Genomic DNA, 7,870 nt, shown 5'->3' with positions numbered 1-7,870 from the left:
GGCAAAATGCTTGGCAAACTTATATCTAACTCGAGATACAGTACATATCTCTAATGTGGGTTAAGCCTCCTCTTAACTCATCATTTAACACAATTTAAGTCACTCCACTGTTTAAACAAATCTGGTTTAATTAGGGCTAATATGCAGTATATATAATCTATAGGCTAAAATATGAAATTCAAAATATTTGTAAGGGTCTCCAAAACCATTTATTTTACATGTATTTATATGTTTTCATTAATTTTTCAGCACAACTCTTTATATTTTAGCTTGCATTAACTATACACAGTAAGCCACCTGCCAAACGTATGGCTCCCAATTATCCACAGTGCCAGTGTAAAGGCTACATCTGTGCTTTCTAAAATAAGACGTGTTTGATTGAGGAAAAAAAAAAGTAAATAAAAAGAGAAAGTAAAAGAGCTTTTTTTTGGGGGGGGGGCAAGACACCTTTTGTGGTCCAATAGAAAGGGAACAATCTCCGTCTCCTTGTGCTTCATCCTTGAGTGAGTGCGAAAAGAAAATTACCAAGACCTTGAAATCAAAGGTTTTTCTGGAGAAGCCAAGAAAACAAAAAAGTGTAGTTTCTTAATATATCGATAAAATAGAGTTACTATAGACTGTATTTCAAAATAACATCTCACCTGTAGCAGTATATAGTACAATAAAATAAGTGATTCTACCTAAGAGTTGTAGAGAAGTAAGGATGGATAAGACAGGCCCAGTGTGGATTTATGCATAAACCCACATTAGTCGCTTGGGTAGATGGATAAAGAAATGTTAACCAGCTCTACCAAGCAACAAGAAAACCAATGAAACACAGTGGCCACGACGATGGTGAAGTGACAATACAAGAAAGGGGACTCCTCTAAGGGAATACCAGGGGATCATAGTGCCACCATATTGATTTAAATCCTGACTCTGTGCACGAAGAAAGACTCAAGATCAGTCAGATGAGAAGGTTTAGCCCCAGCACATCACATGAATAATAATAAATTGAGCAGAGATAAAAAAGGAGGGAATTCAGAGCATTTATTGTCATGTAAACCAGAGCTCTGCTAAAGCTGTACTTTAAGACTGTTTGTCTTTGGAATTAATATCACAGACTGAACATCAACAATACGCTCTTTCAGCAAAACCAGTCGTCACTGAAAACACATCTTTATGTCTAAGTCTAAGTTTAAATCCATCATATTTAAATCCATGCAATTGTTAAGTCAGTTTACTTCATGGTACAAGTATCTAACAACATAGACTCTCTAAAACAGAGGTCAAACTCAAATTCACAGAGGGCCAAAATTAAAAACTGGGACTAAGTCATGGGCCAAACTAAATATTTATTGAAAAATTTCAAGACCACCTTCTCTTCTTTCGAGATATGTAATGCTGAACCTTTTCTTATTAAAATAAATGTTTAATAATAGTTGTGCTTAAACACTGAATCCAGAACAAGTATAATATAAATAATAACATTTTTAATAAATAATATCTGTATAGCCTATCTGTAGCCGTTGGGCCAGCTCTAATGCATATTTGATATGATCTCGCGGGACAAATATAATTATATCATGGGCCAAATTTGGCCCCCGGGCCTGAGTTTGACATGTCTGCTCTAAAATGACGCCAACAAAAGCTATAATTAAATATACAGCTTATGCTGTCAAATAAACCCTTATATCGACTGGCTGTCTAAAAGTCAATAATTTTGTTGAGGTAGAATGCGTGGCAAACTTATATCTAGATCCAGATACAGTGCATGTCTCTGTGTGGGTAAAGCAGTCTCTTAACTCCTTTTTAACTCACTGTTAGACCACTGTTTAAATGAACCTGGGTTCATTTAACCCCATGAAACAAGATTTATAAGTTTAGGAAATTCCAGGATTGAGGTAATTGGACATTGGCTCAAATGCAGGTTAGAGCAGGTTTGGTCTAGATGACACAGGGGAAACTTATCATAGAGCACAATTTGTAATATGCGGATCCACTGGTCTCTTTTGAGACGAGAGTTTTAACATTGTCAGCATCTGTCTCACGTGTTCAGGAAGACTATTCCATTAAACTGAATCACTGACTCCCCATCTTTACTCTTGACTCTGGCACCAGCAGGAGGCCAGTCCATGAGATGGTTCATATGGCACTAACATGTTAGAGATGTACTTTGGTGCTGGACTATGGAGAGACTTGTACACAAACAGAGCTGTTTTAAAGTCTATTCTTGACCAGTTCTTTCACATATGATTTTGTTACATTTTTGTGTATGTCTCCTGTGTCACCCTGTGCCTGGGGGAAAATAGAGAGGCTCCATATTTGAACCTGAACATGTTTTTAAAGTGTGACTGCACTACAAATGTCAAAAATGTCCAACAATGATGAGAGAGGAAATGCTGGGGAGATTTCTTTGAGAGTCCATATTTCTCCTGTTTGAAAGTCCATACATGGGCTCCCTGTTTCTTCTATATTTCAAGCTCTACACAGACAGGCACAACCTGATCCAGCCTTATGTCCATCCATCTTTGAGATCTTCGAGAACACATCAACTTAAGACTCATCTCTTTATGCAAGCATTCTGGCCAGATCTTTAATTTTGTTTACTTTGTTAATGTGTCTATTGTTGTTATATTTGTATTTTTTTGTTGTAATCTCTGGAGCAGTTTGTGACTTTGGTCTGTGAAAAGCACTATACATACACGTACTTGTTACCTTGTCTACACTTGTTTTTACTTTATGCTTGTATTATATTTACTGCATTATATTTAAAAATGACAGTTATACATGTTGTGATTAAAGTAATAAAACTGGCATGAGAGTGGCATCCTCTGAACAATGAGAGAGCTTTGTGAAAGTTACAGTTGGTGTTGGGATGGAAGCCAACTCCACTTGTGTTTGTGTGAGAAAGGCTGCCACAGTGATTGTGATAATCCAGAGCATCAGATCTGCGCTAGCTCACCTCAGGACGGCCGTGTGATGTACGGCTTGAGTGAGCAGAGACAGAGCAGCGGATGAGTGGGGCCAACAAAGAGAAGAAAGTGACAGAAACAAGAACCTCGGGAGTTTTTTTTAAGTGGGTTAGAGGGAGATGGAGATCATTCCCACAACAGATAGCACTATCTCACAGGGTTTAAAGGGCCCCCTCTCTGTAACCCCCCCATCCCCCGCACACACACCCCTTCCTCCTGCCAATAATGCCAAAACTTGGCAGCCAACCCAGAGCATGAGCAACAGTTTCCCATCAGTGAGAGGGGCAGCAGTCCTACTCCCTTGGCACCACCTCTGTCTGGAGAAGGACAGAGACAGACACAGAGCCACATGCTCTGAAGAGAAGGCACCAGGCCTCAGGACCATGTTTAATATGTTATAACGTTTTGTTCCTTGCTGATCACGATTAGCTCTGAAAGTGTCTGCTACACTCCAGTCTACTCTCTGTGCCCCCTGCAGAGGTGACGGCTTCACCTTTCTGTGGTTGGCACAAGTCTCCGTGTGTTCACCAGAATCCAGCCGATGCCACAAGATTATGCAAATCCACGAAGATGTCCCATTCAACTGTGGAACTCTCACTTTCAAGGCCGAAATAAACAGAGGAATAAAAGGAACAGTGTTTGATGCTGAGAGCCCAGGGCAGGGCCAGAGACCACATGAATGAACATGTAGCGTGTACTGTACAAAATATCCCACTGTGGAAATCAGTGCATCACTTTGTTGTGATGCTGTGTCAACAGTTCAGTCACTGTTACAGATACAGCAAAGAGAGACCTGAGGGAAAACAATAAGTGTGAATGTGGATCAAAAGAACTCCAGGGAGAAGAAACAACAACAAACTCAACCAGTCTCTTTGTTATTCATGGGAAAAGGAGCAAGCTTGTTAACTTGCACAATTAAGGCGTCATTTGCCAAGAGAAAGTGCACTGGTGTGTTTGTCTTTGTTTCGAGGGACAAAAGGTTGGCAGTGTTTGGGTGGGTTTGCTTTGCCGTGTTGTGCCACAACAACAAGGGCCCCTGTTGTCACCAGCACAGACACTGGGACATGGGTAAGTGCTCAGGCTCAATCAGGTAATTTTGCATGGTGCCAACACAAAGGGCACCATACACTGTGTGCCCCTATGAAAGGACTATGTGTAAGAGAGACAAAGATGGGACACAGTGCTTTGGTGTGTATACGGGCATTAAATGTGACCAGCCAATAAATTATTTAGATTTGATAAAGACATATTCTGTCAACTGAATCTATAAATGACATTAATTTATTTAATCCTCAAAAAGGCAGTAATTCTCCGTTTGCTTAAAGTAGTTCTGTTTCAAGCTATAGTATTTTAAAATAAAAAATGTAAAATTTTCAATTCACCTTCACATTATCAATGAGACCTTTCATAGAGGCTTTCAGAGATTATTTCAGCAAATACAATACACAAGATGGCACCATATCAGGAGCAGCATAATGAGTATAATAAGAAATTTGTTACAGTTGCACTATTGAAGATCATAGATGTAGAAAGCTAAATAATCATAATAATAATATAAAAAAACAAACAAACAGAAGTTTTAAGTTGACTTTGGTCTTCTTTCCTCTTTTGCTGGTGCGTCTCTGTGACTCTTTCTCACATTCAGTTGAAAACATCACAGATTGAAAGAGCAGAGCTGTCCTTTCTGCTCTAATCACCCTGACGCTTGTGAAACTTCATTCACGTGTGAAGTTTCTTTAAGATCGCCTTTAAGTTGTTTTGCTGCTCCCAACATCTTTCCCAAACATAACGCTTGACTGGTGAGAGGAGAATACCAAAACTGACAATGTGAATGCAGCACGTTCTTAACATAATGCAAAGAGCTCAAAGTCCAGAGTGTGTGATGTGGTCAGACGGTCAAAGCCCAAGCACCTGATGCAGTGGATGCAACAGTCAAGTCTTTGTAAACCCAGAAGAATAAAGGGTAAATAAAATGCATAGATCCTAATGTGCTCCTGGTGCGCTTGGCTGGACTCATGAGAGGCCAGTGTGCAGTGATAGCCCCATTGTCTGTCCTCTCCGCTGGATTTAGCTGTGTCCGGGGCCAGGGCAGGGCCAGAGAGGCAGGGCCAGTGAGGGGCCGACCCAGGCTGCACGGGTCACTCTCCCAGGTCAAGCCAGACTAACCACAGAGACTCAGAGAAATAAGGGGGAATAAGAGCTGCAGGCAGAGTGAAGAGGCTGCATGGACTTCGTCGACACAGAGTGAATCAAACTGAATGACCCAATATACTGTAGAAAGTTTACGATGAGACAGATTTCAGAATAAATGTATTGATGTGTTGTTGGTGGATAAATTTACAAATTAAGAGACACAGAGGGGAATAAGAATAAAAAAATAAGACATGTATCAACTGTGTTTATGTTATACTAGATTTACTTAGACTTAGACAAACTTTATTGATCCACAAGGGAAATCATTTGGACACAGTAGCTCACTCGTCACAATGTAATATAATATCTAAATCCACTTTATTTATACAGCACATTTCACAAACAAAGAAATTTCCAAAGTGCTGCACAGAGATCATAAAAAACAAAAAACAAAAAGCAAAAGGTATAATAGCTAAAAATGTGGTCATACTAGTCGTGAAACAATAAAAAATATGCAGTGTAATAGTGTTCTAAAAACAAACAAACAAACAAAAAAACAGCACATTTTTTAAGGCAACAATCACCATTTCATCTTTGCACTGTTTTCTCCTTACTACCTCTTGTATATAGCTGAGATATATTTGTATTACTATATTTTTATATTTTTTTATTTTTACTTTTACATTTATCTAATCTAATTTATCCTTTTTTTTGTATTTATTTTGTATTTAATATTACCAGTTATATTTTTGCTGATATTTGAGCTACTGTGTCCAGATAATTTTCCTTGCGGATCAATAAATTTTGCCCAAGTCTAAGTCTAACTTCAGAGATAAAACCTGTGCATTTTTAAGTGAACAAAGTGCTACAAGCTGATGGTTGTCGTGGCCGGAGCAGTCACAGCCTTCATGACCCCAGTTTGACCTTCACAGCAGGAGCCCATGTCTGACACCAGGAACCAGACGAAACACAACTTTCTCCACGGACCATGGAGCACAGCTGTCCGCCCCAGTTACTACACACATGAGATAAATGAACTGACAAGAGACAGACTGCCATGTATTTGATTTGGTATTAGGCCTGTCATGATAATCACTATATCTACTTATTATTCAATATATGAAAGGTGGAACAATCGTTTTGAGGGGGTCAATATTTATCATGTCATTTCCTTTGCAAAAGTGAAGATGTTTTTGCCATATTTATGTAATAACGTAAGATTTGAGAAGTGTTCGCAATTCTCTTACATTATGGTATATTAGGTACATTATGTAGCATGTAGTAAACCATCTTATCAAAAGTGTGAAAGATAGAGGGACATACAGCCTCCAACATCTACTCATAATTATTCCCTTACCTGACAAGCCAGAACCACATGCTTTGACAAAACTTTACAAAAAATGAGTGGAATTGGAGCTATATCCTGTCTCCCTGGGTGTGAAGAGGTGGATTAACTAATCAGAGATATGCTTCTTTTGTGTCAAAAACAAACAAAAACACAGAACAGACTGAGAAACAGTGCAGATTTTTGCAGAATCAACAATAGACGCACCAAACTATTACTAATGTCAGATGAAAAAGTTATATATTCATTCAAAATGTTACAAGAACTTTCAAGAGGAGACGTCTTCTGCATTTGAAAGACATGTGATATAAATTCAGGGCTGTGGTTGGATCATCTCTCAAGTTTGGACAGAGGATTTTCATGCTCTGTGGTCTGATTCCAGATCCTACTAACTTCAATCAGAATGTAGAAGGGACTGGCTGGTCAGGGAAAAGTTTGCCTGCATTGGGGAAACATATTTGTCAGGCGTTCAAAATGTTAAGTTATGCCAAAGTGAAAACAGTGCCATCTCCCATAACGACATGATGCCAACATAGATAAAGCTGTTGGTAAAACAATGAATAGGGTAGTTTTATGTTTCTTGCAATATGAGAATGTCTTTGTGTCAATAGACGAGCAGAAGGCCTCAGCGTTTTGAGAATGATTCTCCGCTCTGACAATTTGATAAATATCTTTCATCATTCTTTATGCTTATAGTTGTCCTGCGTAAAGGTCTACAGGCAAAAGGCTAAATCTAAAACAACTACCGGTTAAACTTTTATAAAAGATATTGTATCTGATTGTATGGGCTTGTGAATGTAGTGATAAATCGCTAACTAAACTTTTGGGGGCTATGCATTCTCATCCCAGGTTAAGGGTCACAGAGAAATAGAAGGATTAAAACTTACGATCATTTGTGTCCAGGAGACATCGACAGATAACTCTGTGAATGCCCCATTAGGCTTCTTCATTCACTGGCTGTCATACGAGAGCGGAAAGAGAAGAAAAGGCCACTAACAAGATGCATATTTTACATTGAAAACTGTTTTTGTTGGGCTCCTAATCTGGCCCACCATCTGAGAGGAGCACAGAGCTAAAGAGAGGGGGCTCAATAGGAAGAGCGGAGAGGAGAGGGAGGTGGAGGCAGGGCGGATCAGTTGGGAAGTGTATGCATGTTTCTTTTTCTCTATGGGGAACTTTGTATTTGACTGTTGTTTGTATCTGTCTTTCAGTGGCCTGATCCCCGTGGGCCTGGACAGGGAGATGCTTCTATATGTGTTTGTGAGGAGAGAGTGATGCTGAAATCTACAGCTGCAGCTCAGCGGATTAGCCGTCATCCACAAGGCAACATTACACAAGTAGCCTTTGAACAAAAGTCATGGATACTATTAATGATATGGTAATCCCTAATGGAGCTACCTCCCAGTAGTGATTATACTGACATGGGAAGAATGTCCAA

This window comes from Boleophthalmus pectinirostris, unplaced genomic scaffold (genome assembly GCF_026225935.1).
Source record: "Boleophthalmus pectinirostris isolate CB_2022bp ecotype Guang Dong unplaced genomic scaffold, ASM2622593v1 HiC_scaffold_22, whole genome shotgun sequence".
In the NCBI taxonomy this organism is placed as follows: Eukaryota; Metazoa; Chordata; class Actinopteri; order Gobiiformes; family Gobiidae; genus Boleophthalmus; species Boleophthalmus pectinirostris.
The sequence above is the reverse complement of the archived record's forward strand: the minus strand, read 5'-3'. Positions refer to the sequence as shown.